This window comes from Oratosquilla oratoria, chromosome 6, assembly GCF_046742065.1.
Source record: "Oratosquilla oratoria isolate Oo_2021 chromosome 6, ASM4674206v1, whole genome shotgun sequence".
In the NCBI taxonomy this organism is placed as follows: domain Eukaryota; kingdom Metazoa; phylum Arthropoda; class Malacostraca; order Stomatopoda; family Squillidae; genus Oratosquilla; species Oratosquilla oratoria.
The window spans coordinates 58,722,954-58,736,772 of NC_134782.1; positions in this window are offsets into that span (position 1 = coordinate 58,722,954).

A 13,819-nucleotide genomic window follows, 5' to 3' on the forward strand; every position below is an offset into this window, starting at 1 on the left:
CGTATTGAATAAGAATCTTATTTTATCATTTGGCGTGCATTATCATTAGTACTGCGTCGGTAGTAATTGGTGTCTTTACGTGCGGATTTACACCGTCGACATCAAACTAGGCGAACTTTTCGTTCGGGAATTTCGCTTCGCATCGCTTCAGTTCCAAAATGGCGATGACACTTTGGTTTGTTCATTAATTCAACCTCTTATCAAGATGAACTGTAACGCTGTTCAATGGCTGGGGTCTCCCCTCAGCTGATTCAAATTGCCTCCCAGAACAAATTCTGTATCTTGTGTCGCATTTGATAGTCTTTATTCCGCTCTTTTTTTTTTTTTTTTTTTTTTTCTTGGGTGGATGGCTCACGGCCTCCTTTTACAAATTATGCATTTTTTTTTTATATAATGTAAGGAATCTTGCTATAAAATAAAAAATAAAAAAAACTTCCATTACTCTTTCCTGGCAGAAGAGACGCGAGATAATTAGAATTGTCGACATTGTGAAAAAGCAAATTATTTCTCTTCATTAACATTTTATCATTATTATACTTTTGTTTATTATTATAATTATCATTATTCTTACTTTATTTTATAATTATCATTACTCATTTATTTATTCTTTTCATTTATTCATTTTTGGCGGGGTGGCGTCTGGGAGAAAAATGAAGGGATCCACACTAATGTTGAAAACTGACGAAGGAGGATTTCCGTTCGCCAGTTGTATAAAATCGTGCGTCTCGACCAGTGGTTTTCAACGGATTCTGGGGTCTCGCCCGATGGAAACCACCTTCAAGCCGGTGACCGCGCTTTCGGCCCCACGAAATCGCTTGGTCATAGCCATAAACAAATACATAAACTACGCCGCCACAACGGAGGGAATTTGACTGAAGAGGGAAAATAATAATTTTGGGAACTATGTTTTCTATAATTTATATCAAAATATATCAAACATTCAATGACGAAAGACCCAGCAGCATATTTCATATGTGTACACACACACATACACACACACATATACGAGTATATATATATGTATATATATATATATATATATATATATATATATATATATATATATATATATATGTATATATAAGACTGAAGGTGGAAGAAGTAGACGAGGAGAAATGGGAAAATTTCACGCTTTAACGTTTCGACCCGCAGGGTCTTGATCACAAACGTTAAAGCGTGAAATTTTCCCATTACTCCTCGTCTACTTCTTTCACCTTCAGTCTTATTTGTCATAATATAGTCAACACACACACACACACACACACATATATATATATATATATATTCTACATATACACACGCATATTACATACCATACCGAGGGTTTTTTCCCTCTTATAAGAAAGATAGCCAAAGTTAAAGGCATAAATCGACTCCCACCCATTTCATCCCCACCCACTTCACTCCCATTCACCTACCCCCTCCCTCCTCCCTCTTTTCTTGGCTCCTCCTGGATGACGGATCATCCCTGCATCTCGCCCACTGCCCTGGGTCAGGAGCATTGCAGCAAGACACACACATACACACACGCGCGCACACACACACACACACACACACACACACTATATATATATATATATAATATATATATATATATATATTCATACACACAGTGGCGTAGCAAAGGGGGGGGGCGGTAGGAGATATCCGCCCCGGGCGGCACGTGCCAGGGGGCGGAGTGTTGATGGGGTAAAAAAAAAATAAAAATAAAATAAAAATAAAATAAATAGTAATAAATAATAATAATAATAATAATAAGAAGAAGAAGAAGAATCTAACAAAAATCTTAAAATTTATACCAAAATGAGTTTTTAAGATTGTAATATGGCACTGTTTTAAACAGATTTTTCAACTGTAGCATCAGGACCGTGTCTAAAGCAAATTTTCTTAGCCTATGAATGTTTTCTTAACCTACATTCGCTTAAGACGCCATTCTAGCTTTCAGCGATTTTGTCAGCTATCTTAAATTAAAATATGACATAACGATGATGTGAATTTACGTAAATACGAGCGGCGGTAAAACCCGAAACCAGTAAGATATAACTTTATTTTATCTACTGATATAAAATGGCACAAAATTAACTAAAAATATCTAGCAAATTAATATTTGCGTTGGTCTATGGCGGCACCCATGTTGTAGGATCGATGGTTAGGCGATTTTTATATTCCTAGGTTTTAAACAAAATTCCTAGGTTTGGAAAAAATCCTAGGCTACTAAGTATTTCAGTGGCTTTGACCCATCGTTTTTCGCTCATATTTCCGAAATAACCATTCACATCAGTATGATATATTAGCACAGCCTAATTCACACCCGGCCATAATTTTTGACGTTAGAGTGCATTTACAAGTGTATTTAATTACGGCGTTTACTCTTGATATTAAGTGTGTCGTAGCCGACACCCGTGAAGTAAATCGAACAGGTGAAGTCGTGACGTCATCACAAACTACCTCGTGTATCCCAACTTCACGGGTGTCGGCTACGACACACACAATATCAAGAGTAAACACCGCAATTAAATACACTTGTGAATACACTATAACGTCAAAAATTATGGCCGGGTGTGAATTAGGCTGTGCTAATATACCATGCTGATGTGAATGATTATTTCGGAAATATGAGCGAAAAACGATGGGTCAAAGCCGCTGAAATACTTAGTAGGAACTTTTGCTTTATACACGCCCCAGTTTTATATCCAATGAAGATAAATATTTTAAGTTAAGTATTCCTGCTTCATATCAAAGAATAATTTTTAAATCTTACACCCTCCCTGGGCGGTAAAAACCGTTGCTATGCCACTGCATACACACATACACTCCTATATACGGTTTTCGCTGCCACCTCCCTCCACCCCGCCACTCCTCGCCTCCCATTCACTAAACTAGGAGAGAGGGGGAGGGGGTGGGGAAGAGGGCGGGACAAACAGCGCTAAGTTAGCAGATATGTTGCAAACTAAGCACATACTTGTCGCAATCGCGCAGCTCTGCACAGCAGATTTATCGCTGAGAGTTTGTATGTAATGTATGTAAGTGAAATTAGAGATTTTTGTATGTAACACTATACACGAACTTAGGCAATGTATTCATACTGTTGTATTCGTTTTTATTTTGGATTCATCTTGTATTCCCTTGTGTGTTGTATTCACCTGAGTAGCAGTGACCTAGATACTGCATTTATTCCTATATCGTATTCATCTTGAATTCACATATATGTAGTATTCATCGAGTTGCATCCTTGTATTTTGTGTCCACCTAGAGTCCTAGATAATCATCTTGTATTTATCTGTTGCTGTGTATATATATATATATATATATATATATATATATACACATATGTAAGTGTATATATATATATATATATATATATATATATATGCAGCAAAGCCATGTGTATTCCTTCCGCTTACCTCTCTAAATTCCTTCTTCATCATGTCTAATTCAGTCATATATTCTGTATGTTCTTCCTTTTATAACCCCTTCTTTACATGAGCACTAAAGGTGTACTTATACGAAAGCGCTCTGCCTCGTTATTTATTTTTACTAGTGGTTTCCCGCATGTGTATATAATATATATATATATATATATATATATATATATATATATATATATATATATATATATATTTCTCTGACTACTGCTAATCATATTTGTGTTAAAACGGCCAAACTCAGAGATCCTATCGGTTCGCGTGGCGGAATTCGTTATATTTTTTTAATCAGCTTATGGGGAAAATTTCGTTATTGGAACGGAAGTTTTCTGGATGATTGCGCATTTCATAATTTCTTAGAATCTGAGCACTTTCTGAGGTTTTTACATATTCGGGGCAGAATAAATATAATTCTTATTTAATTTCTGTTTATCGCAATTGCTGAGCATTGTGGGAAATAGCTTTCCATTCCTTAATTAAAAGAATAATCATGTTTCCACAAGATTCTTGAAATTACACGCAGAAACAATTCTATTTTTTTTCTTTTCTGATTCTAAAGCAACAGACACTAAACTTTTATTTCACAAAAAAAAAAAAAAAAAAAAAAAAAAAATCCCGTTTCCCCTCATGATTCTCAACAACTTTAAGGCGAAATAATAAATTCTTTCAAAACAGGATTCCTCTTCTTCATCGTGTTTCTGAATTGTAATTCATCCATTTATGTATTTACGACGTAGTAAAGTTCTGCAACCCCAGAATACTTTTTTTTTTTTTTTTTTTTTTGTTAAATGCTGGTCACTGTTGGGGCGATTTATATTTGCAAGCTCATTTCTGGAGTTACTACTCTTACCAAGCTAATCCATGGGGCTAATACTCTGTGGTTGTTGATCTTTGCAACGATCTTTATTTATTAGTTTAATTGTTGGTGTTAGAAATCCGACGATATAGGATTTTTTTCCACGAAATTAATTATCAGTCAATTTTGGGTATTTTCTGTTCATGAGAACACGAATATTTTGTTCTTCAGTTAATATTTAGTTCTGAGACGACAATGCAAAGACCACCGAAGGAGACGGGTCACCTTTTCGAGCAGATCCCAAAACATCAAATAGACATTAACAGAAGTCATCGGCCAACAAATCATCTTTATCATTTCGATAATGTTCATAGAATCCTTTCCCGTGACCTCCTCATTAATGATTTCCTTAAAGTCGACAAAAATAAAAATCGAAAAGATATACTGAGTGGCTGCCGTCCGGTGATTTTATTAATTTCTGATGGCCAGGATTTTGAACTGAGGTGGGAAGGGGAACTGTTTCTATTACAAGAGGCTTTACTTTTTTTATACAAAATATAGTATAATGTATAACATTTATCAATAAAGTTTTATTATCAATATCTATTTAATTGTTTATTAAGGCAGTTATTATCATTATTATTATTTTTATAATTGCTATTATTTACTATAATTATCATTATTATTCCCATCCATCCATCACATCCTCGGTCATCTCAAGTTCATACCATCCACCTCTGCTTTCCACACCTCTTTTACTAATCTTTCATCACATTAATAAATTATAATAATAATAAATCTATTTGACAAAGAATCAATATACATGAAGAGCAGATAATGACAAGAACACATGGTTCGAAATAATTATTGCAAATTGCCGAGGATAACACAAAAAAGCATGTACGCTTATTTCCAGTGTGCGAACCTTCCCAATAATATAATCTTTCATCAGCCCCATCTGCCATTTCCTTTTCCACTCCCACCCTCCTCCTCCTCCTCCTCACCTCGTTTCTCACTCTATCGAACCTTGTAACCTTTTTCAGACACTTCAACTCGGACACATTTAAACTCCTCCTTTCTGCCTCTCTTAAATCCCAAGTTTCCGCCCCGTACACTGTCACAGACACGATAACCCCTTCATGGATGCCGTGGCTCGATCGCTAATGCACGAGTCTGCGTGGTGATTTTGGCGTCTGTTCGAATCCTGGTCGCGGCGCAGAGGTTAGGAATGGCATCCACTCTGAGTAATGGCTGTGTGTGTGTGTGTATATATATATATATATATATATATATATATATATATATATATATATATATATATATATATATATATATATATATTATATATACATACAGTGTATATATATAATATATATACAGTATTATATATATATATACTATATATATATATACACATACAGTGTATATATATATATATATATATATATATATATATATTGGATATACCTGTAATGACAGCTACAATTTTATATTTTTTGTATATACATTATGTATCACAAAGTCGCCATAAACTTAGCTTATTTTTGTGAGTTTTCCGGTGTAGTGTATTTATAATACTTTGAGTATAAATAAATTTGGGGGGACTTAGCCCCCCCCGCCTTCAGCCCCCTCGTGGCTACGGCCCTGCGTGGTTATCACTGTGTAATACATCAGCATCCTTTGGGTATCGTCATTGTAGTGACACACTGTGAATGCTCTCCTGCATTCACTTATGAACTCACCATGGTCTTGGATCACGTGTTGGACTCGTGATCGACAGCTATTTCCCTTCCAGAAGAGAGCTTAGAGCTCATATATGACCGATCAATGGGTAATGCTGTGACCTTACATGCACACACACACAACTCCCCGCCCACGAGAGTTGGAGTAACGACCCGTAGCGCAGCGATACTGTTCTGGACCATCTGAAAGGATGGGGTCCGAACGGGTACCATGCCCCACAAATCACGAAAAAGAAGAAAAAATATATATATAATCCTCTCTTTGCGTCCACTCTCAGATACCTATTTCTCATAACATTTTTCAATCCACATTTCCTTGCTTCTCTCAATCTACAATTTACCTCCATCCCCACTCCTCCATTTCCTGCTACATGTGACCCCCAAATGGATGGGGTGAAAGGGGGTTTGAGCAGGAGGGGAATATCTGTTGAGCAAGGAAGAGAGAAGGCAGGGGATAGGGCTTGATTGGAGAATATTTGTGTATGGATGATATTTTGATGCAACTTGAGGGGATTTGTCCCTGTCTTCTCTAATTTCTGCATAAGGGAATGGAGAGGTGGGGAAGAGCTGCCTTGTAATTGAAGTGGCCCTCCTGTGGATGTACTGTGTCTTGCTGCATTGTTTCTGACCCTGGCAGTACGCAGGAGACAGGGATGACCCTTCATCCACGAGGAGCTAAGAGGGAACCAAGGACCTGGGATGGGAGAGGTTGCATGCCTTCGACTTGGCTACCTCTCTTATAAGGGGGAAGAAGCCCCTGGTATAGAGACAGATTATTATTATAATTTTCACAAATTTTTCTTAGCACTTCTGGGGAGTTCATGAATTTTATTTTCATCTTTATTATTACTATTTTTCCTCCTTTGGGGGAAGGTAAACCCCTGCATAGCAACGCCCCCATCCCTGCTGTAGCTACAGAACTGACACGACATCTCATGAGGGTCTGACACCTGGCACCTGGTCTCTGCACTGGGACCAAGATCTTTCTCAATCAATGATCAATCTCAAATATATTTTGGGCACCTTTTCAAACATGCAGAACTGACAGCCAGCAACTGCTCTCCTCTCCCTGGCAATTTAAATCAGTAACATAGAAACAGTCCCACATTAGTGCAAACTGGACAACTATACAACGTTTCTTTCCAGAGAATTCTGTGGGAGTTTCTGAGGACTTATCACCAGCCTATGTAGGGCTGTGAGTTTTCCACTGAAACTAAGTTAAACTTTAGGTAACAAGTGATTGATTGATACACAATAATAAGATTTGTCATTAGTTTGTGGCATCTTTTCCTACATAATGCATATTTTGTTTGAAACCTGATTAATGCCTAGACACAATATAAATTTATGCATCACAATGTGAAAAACTTGACGTACAAACAAGGAACTATGGTACTGAGAGCATTTCAAGACATGTCCCCTCTTGTCATTCCCAACTTTTTTGTTCCTCTGTACCCTTTGGGTATTTTTATAGATGCCTGTGTACCACTAAAAATTAAGGGGGAGGGGAAATATATATATATATTTCAATATTATTTAATTATGAAATATGTATGTGCAGACTACTATGAATCTCAATGGTGATAACATCAGCAGATTAAACTCAGGTGGTTTATTGAATATTTTGATCCATCACATATTTTTTTTTCATAATTATTGTACAGTAGTGATTATTTTCCCACACCTATTGTATTCCCTGAAATGTGCAAATGAACCACTGGGGATACACGTACCCCAGGTTGGGAACATCTGTCATAAATGATGATAATGATATGGTTTAATGTCACAAACTCCCCCCTATCGAAAGGCTAGGCCCCTAAAAGAGGACTTTGTAGCGTGGAATTTAATGAAGTATGCCCTTGGTTCAACTTCATCAGTGGCAGGATTTGAACTGCCATCCCCTTGACCTTCACCACAAGTAACGAAATCCTGAAAAACCAATTTGCTATTTTGTTGGCAATACTGGTGCTCCTGTCCTTAGGGGGCAGTATAACACCAAAGAGGTGGGTTTATACATACATATACCAAAGGCTTTTTACCCCTTACATGGGAGGGTAGCCAAAAAGAAAAAGGCATAGAAATCACTCCCACCCATTTCATTTCCCATATATTCCACTCCCCTCCCTCCCTCCTATCTTGGCACCTCCTGCATGAGGGGTTATCCCTGCATCCTGTCCACTGCCCTGGGTTAGAAGCAGTGTTGCAAGACACAGCACATCCACAGCAAGGCCGCTTCATAAATTCGGCGACCCCCCCCTCTCCGTCCCCTCATGCAGGAAAGGAGAAGACAGGGAGAAATCCCTTCGGGCTGCGTCAAATTTTTTCTCATACATACTTCCTCACCCCCCATCCCCCCCTCATGCATCACAGCCTCATCTATACACAACCCTTCTCCATTCACCCCTATCTTCTGTCCTCTCCCGTCCTTCCTCTACAGACATTCCTCTCTTTTGTAATGCCCCTTTCATCCCATCCATCCGTCTCATCCTGGGATGCCCCCTCATATTCACTCCTTCCACACTTCTTTTACTAATCTTTCTTCACTCATTCTTTCCATGTGTCCAAACCATCCTAATACTCTTTCATCAACCCTATCTCCCAGCTCCCTTTCCACCCTTGTTCTCCTCCTCACCTCCTCAGTTCTCACTCTATCTAGCCTAGTAACCCCCATCATACTTCTCAGACACTTGATCTCAAACACATTCAAACTCCTCCTCTCTTCCTCTCTCATGTTCCACGTTTCTGCCCCGTACACTGCTGTTGGCACAATCACTCCTTCATATAACCTCCTCTTAGCATCCATTCCCAGATGTCTATTTCTCATTACACTTTTTAATCCACCAAGGCATTTACTCGCTTCTCTCAATCTACATTCTACCTCCACCCCCACTCCTCCCTTTCCTGTCACATTCGCACCCAAGTATCTGAAACTATCCACCTCCTCCAGTTTCTCACCCTTAATGCTCACTTCCAGTCTACTGTCACTCTCTCCCCTTGTACATCTCATTACCTTACTTTTGCCCACATTTATCTTCAGCTTCCTTCTTTCACACACCTTCTCAAACTCTGTCACTAACTTCCTCAATCCCTCCTCTGATCCTGCTACAAGCACAGTGTCATCAGCAAACAACAGCTGGCTCACCTCCCACTTTTCTCCATTTTCTTTAATCATCTCCAACCCCTGACCCACTACCCTTGCATTCACCTCTCGCACCACCCAATCCATGTAAAGACTGAACAGCCAGGGCAACATAACACATCCCTGACGAAGTCCCACCTTTACCTCAAACCATTCACTCTCTCCATTTCTAATCCTAATGCAAGCTCTACTACTCTCATAAAAACTCTTGACTGCTCTTAACAGCTTTCCTCCTATCCCGTATATCTGCAGTACCTTCCTGTCTACCCTGTCGTAAGCCTTTTCCAGATCCATAAAAGCCCAAAAAACATCCTTACCTTTTCCTATAGCTTTCTCATATATTAGTCTTACCACAAAAATCTGATCTACACATCCCCTACCTGTCCTAAAACCACACTGTTCCTCACCAATTACTCCCTCTGTTCCTCTCCTAATCCTCTCAATCAAGACCCACCCATACGCCTTTCCAACTACACTCAACAAGCTGATCCCTCTGTAACTACTACACTCACACTTGTCCCCCTTTCCTTTGTAAAGCGGAACTATACAGGCACTCCTCCAGTCCTCCGGCACTCTACCCTAACAAACATTAAATAACCTCACCAGCCAGTCCACCATAACTGTACCTCCTTTCTTCAGACATTCTGCATGACATCCATCCAACCCAGGTGCCTTACCTGCTCTCATCATCTTAACAGCTGCTTTCACTTCATCCTTCCTTATTTCTCCTCCATTTTCCTTACTCATCACTCTCATTTTCTTAGCGCTTCCCACTGCAACTACCTTTTCCTCCCTATCCTCCTTCACATTTAGCAACTCCCTAAAATACTCTGCCCACCTTCCTCTCACTGCCTTCTCTTCCATTATCATCTCTCCATCTGCACCTTTTACCTTTTCTTCTCTACTTGATTTGCCTCCTCTTCCTCTCTTAATTTCCTTCCAAAACATCTTTTTATTACTTTCAAAATTTTCTGTCATACTCTTTCCCCATTTCACATCTGCTCTCCTCTTTGCTTCCTTTATCTTATGCTTAACTTCCTTTCTCTTTACTTTGTACCTCTCATACAAGTCCCTCGTCCTAATTTGCAGCCAATCTATGAATGCTTGCTTCTTCTCTTCTACACCCTTCTTTGCTTCCTCATCCCACCACTCACTACCCTTCCTTTTATTTCCTTCCGCCCTCCTTGTTCCACACACCATCTTTCCACACCTTATGACTCCCTCCTTGAACCATTCCCATTCCTCCTCCACTCCTAGTTCTACTCTATCCTTTACTCTCTCCCACTCCTCTCTCAACTTCTTCTTATACTCATTCTCCTTTTTTTTCCTCATTTAAGCAGTTCACTCTAAGCACCTCACTACCTTCTGCCCTTTTCCTCTTTCTCCACTCTTAATTTACCTTCCACCAGGAAATGATCTGATATTCCCCCACTTTCTCCCCTTAGAACATGTACATCCTTAACTCTTCCTACCATACTCCTGGTCACCACTATATAGTCCATTAATGCTCTATCTCCCACCCTTCCATCCACCACCCTCTCCCATGTGTATTTATGCTTGACTTTCTTCTTAAACACTGTATTTGCTATCATCAACTCTCAAGACACATCACCATCAATTCTCCACTACGATTTTTACCTGGAACTCCATACTTCCCAATCACTCCATCAATTGGTTCATGTCCTACCCTAGCATTTAGGTCTCCCAATACAACTACATTAACATTTCTCCCTAATCCCTCTATGCACTCATTTATATCTACTCAAAAAGCCTCCCTTTCCTCTACGTTCTTCTCACTACCAGGCCCATATGCACTTACAAAAACCCACATCTCCTTTCCTAGCTTCACCTTCATCCACATCAACCTTGATGACACCTCCTTCCACTCCACTACCTGCTTACTTATCTCTTCACTTACTAGTATAGCCACCCCTTCTCTCCCTCATCCCCTCTTCACTCCTGAGTACCTCCCAGCTACACTCCCAAACTCACATTTGCCCTTTCCTTTAATTTTTGTTTCACTCAAAGCCAGTACATCCATCTTTCTTCTCACAAGCATACTGCCTATCTCTTCCCTTTTACTCTCATCTGTACCACATCCACGCACATTAAAAGACCCAAACCTTAGGGTACTGGTTAGAAAGCTCCCAGACCCTCTTATGCCTTTACTTTCTTTTTTAGGAATGTCCCCTTTTGGGGCTACAGGTAGTAGGGCTCCTAATCCCATCCCCCATCCCTTTTTTGTCGCCTTTTACGACTCAAGTGGAAATACTTGGTGGCAGTATTCTTTCGCCCCCACCACAGGGTAGGTAGGCGAAAAAAGGAAATGAATATTCAGAGAAATGGTACAGGACAGTAACAAGGGGTTGGGGGACAGCATAACGGAGGGACAGTCGTAGTATAAAAGTATCATCATTTCTCTATGTACAGAGTTTTCCTCTATCACAGACAAAATGATGTGTGGCTTTGGTCCGTAGAGGCGCCCCATATAGACCCTAAGGTATCAACTGCATGCTACTTTGCCACAGTAACATACAGCCAATACCCCAAACAGGCTTACAGAAGTGATAAATGAGAGATTTAGAGAGGGCAACAGAGAGGTGAGACATTTGATTTGATTTTTTTTCAGTGAAGACAAGTGACCCATCATAAAAAAATGCCATGTGGCTCAGACCTGTAGGAATGTCACTAAAGAACCTAAGATAACAAGTACATAAAAAATTATACCATCAGTACCCTATTGTGGGATTATAACTACAAAGTTGTCCCTCCCCCTCCAATTCACTGAGGTATTTCCTTCTTGTTCCTCTCTTATCAGCTCAACAAGGCTGATAAGGTGGGATCATATAACAAGGCTCACTCCCATGAAATTCCTGTGATAATTTTCATGCAGAAGAAAGAGTATAAAAAAGGGAGAGTAGCAGCAGCACAAAAAAAAAAAAAAATCAAATACACCATCACCAACTCCTATATCTAAATCTATGACTTGTTTATTCCTCTTTCTTCATTTCTATAACCACACAGTGGAACAGGGAACAGGGATGACCTTTCACTTCTGAGGTGATGAGATGGGAGGGGTCATTTGATGGGTTTTAATTAAATTGTATGTTATGGGTGTGAGTTTAGACTCTATTGCCACCCATTACATGTGGAAAAGGGGCTTTGGTATATTCATGTGACTGGCAGTTGTTGGCAAATCTATCAAAAGAAATGCCATGTGAGAACAGAGCCTTTTTTAGTACGACATTTCTCTTTTTATAGCAGGGAGGGAGGGGTGGAGAATGTGAGTGGAGTATGTAGGGATGAAATGGGTGGGAGTGGATTTATGCCTTTGACTTTGGCTACCCTCCTTGTAACCCTTGGTATATATACATGAATGCAACAAGCAACATGTATTAATGAAGGTTCCATCCTCACAGGGCATTTCCTTTGGTATATGTTGGAATAACAAATTACGAATGATTGATTCCTGACGCGGCTATACCTGTGCCTCAGGTTGAGGAATTTAAAACCTTTGTACTGTTGCTGCTGCTACAGGCAAGTCTCATTCTGATAATCACCAGGAAATCAAGTAACAGATAAGATTATCCTTATCTCTAATCAGGAGCTGATTCATTCACTGAATATTCAGCTTACGTTCAATAACGAGATTTGAAGTTCCATGGTTCAAAGTACAATAATGATGTGTGATGATGGTTATGATGATGATGATGAAGATGAGGATGGTGATGATGATGATCATGATGACAATGATGAGAATGACAATGATGATGAATAAAAAGAGGGTAGAAAAAAAATATAGAGAGAGATATCTTGGGTCTAGCGCAGAGATTGTGTGTCAGACCCTTCAGGTCTCCCCTCCAGCTGGAGGAGAGGGAACTGATGGGTTTTGAACCTAAGGGCAATTGGGAGATGATTCTCTCTGCTGTCCCTCATGCAGAAGCTCCACAAGCAAATACCTGTCATTGGTCTTATGAGAGAGATGAAAAGGAAAGAGAAAGAGGGAGAGGAGAGAAAGAGAGGAAGAGCAAAGAGAAAAGAGAGAGGGAAGAGAGTGAGAGAGGGAGAGGAGAAAAAGAGAAATTAATATAAATAGTGAGATAGAGAAAGAAGAGAGAGACAGAAGAGAGAGAATAAAGTGAGGGAAAGAGAGAAAGTGTGCCATAGTGAGAGAGTATACAGACGCTCCTCAACTTACGTTTTAGTTACGTACCGAAAGGCCGAACGTAAGTTGAAAATGAACGTAAGTTGTTACTGTACTATACATCCGTAAATTCTATTACCGTATCTTATAAAACACCCCTAAATCATTAATTATACACATAACATTGTAAAATAATAACATTAATTTCAATTAAATTAAATTCAAGCAACATAAATTGAGATGGTGAAGGAGGAGAGGGAGGAGGATGAGGAGGATGAGGCTAGGCATTATCAGTTTATCGTTTGTGAAATGTAAACAATGGATGCAGCGTCATGCGCAAGTATCGTTTGAACTACGGAGAGCGCGCTAAACTAAAAAATTCACTCTTATTTTTTTTATTTTTTTTTTTTACAATATTTTTTTACAATTAGTTCAAACGTAAAATCGAAAAAACGTAAAACGAATGAACGTAAGTAGAGGAGCGTCTGTATGTGTAGACTTTTCTGAAGAAGGGAATTTGAAGTAATGCAGAGTACCTTTACTACAAACTCAACTTTCTGCCAAGCAGGACAA